The sequence below is a fragment of the Pseudochaenichthys georgianus genome, chromosome 17 (assembly GCF_902827115.2).
Source record: "Pseudochaenichthys georgianus chromosome 17, fPseGeo1.2, whole genome shotgun sequence".
Lineage (NCBI taxonomy): Eukaryota > Metazoa > Chordata > Actinopteri > Perciformes > Channichthyidae > Pseudochaenichthys > Pseudochaenichthys georgianus.
The window spans coordinates 4364184-4365472 of NC_047519.1; the positions used below are offsets into that span (position 1 = coordinate 4364184).

The following is a 1289-nucleotide window of genomic DNA, read 5'->3' on the forward strand; positions in this document are numbered from 1 at the left end:
CATGTTTGGATGGGTAAAGAATATTCTGATTTCAAAAGCATAAGGTTGTGTGTGGATTTTTTTTGTCGTACACATTGGTGTGTTATTCCATTGCTGTGTAGTATATAATATAATAGTACATGTACAATGAAAGATTGCATAAAGCCATATACACCAGTATTTATTTCCATGAACAATATTGGCATTCGTTTTACAATTTCAGTCAAAACAAACAAACCACTCACTGCTCTATTTGCCTCAACTGTAGTCCACCATGTTCAGCTCTGTACATATTAAATGCATTCTGCAGGGAGAACACATTCAGGCACACAGGCTCCAATCCAGGATGGTCCACCATACAGGTTGTCAAGTCCTCAAGTTCCTGCATCCGTCTTGACACCTAGTGTGATAAACATATATTGAATGACATGTGAAAAATGTATTCTCTAAACAGACAACTTAGTAAAGCTATCAAAAATGTTACCTGTGGTATCTCCATGCAGCACACATTCTCCGGTTCAGAAGGCATCGTGGCGCAATTTGCACATGTACACCTGTAGAAAGAAGTCAATAACTGAGCTTTTAAAAACACATGAAAATGCACACATTGCTGACAACTGAGGTGTTGTTGGAGTTATACTTTTTATCACCCTAAGTTATTGAACTTTCCAACGGTTGTTGCACGATGTTGGAAGAAAAGGACTGTAAACTATTAATAAACGCAATGAGGCCATTGTATATATGCTGAAAATATGAATGTGTATAAATATATATATATGTATTGCTGTTTTTGCGTTACAAACTCTAAGTTACAAACTGTACACATTGCATTCTTGCTAATTAGCCAAAATATGAACGGAATAAGGAGCAAGCATCGTAACAGAGTAAAATAAATAGGGACAACAGCTTGTCAACTAACCATTCAGAAACGTCCTGCTGCAACCGAGATGTTTGCACCTCCACCAAAACCTCCGCTGCTTCAGGGTCAGTTTCTGGATCAAATTTATAATATGCTCAGTGGTGAAAGTGTGCCGGTCCTACCCGGTCCTTAGTACCGGTAAGAGATTTCCAGGCGGTCCGGAGGACCAGGAAGAATTGACAGCTCCACCCGTGGAATTTGTACTACGAAGGGAAGATATTTTGGTTTGGATTACTGGTCTGGGGGAAGCTAGCTCGCGAGTGTGTGTGTGTGTGTGTGTGTGTGTGTGTGTGTGTGTGTGTGTGTGTGTTTGTGTATGTTTGCGTTTGTGCGTATTGTGTTTGTTTCCCGGGGAAAACACTCAGGAGAAACACCGGCTGTTGTTAAGCCT

At 40.3% G+C, this 1289-nt stretch overlaps 1 long non-coding RNA gene across 1 annotated transcript; it reads right to left on the bottom strand.

Annotated features, from left to right (window-relative positions):
- Positions 1–301: 301 nt before the first annotated feature.
- LOC139435585 (uncharacterized) lies at positions 302–974 on the bottom strand. The gene is made up of 3 exons (XR_011644816.1): positions 899–974; positions 464–533; positions 302–379 (listed from the first exon to the last, which is right to left on the bottom strand). It is a non-coding gene; the product is annotated as an uncharacterized lncRNA (long non-coding RNA).
- Positions 975–1289: the final 315 nt, after the last annotated feature.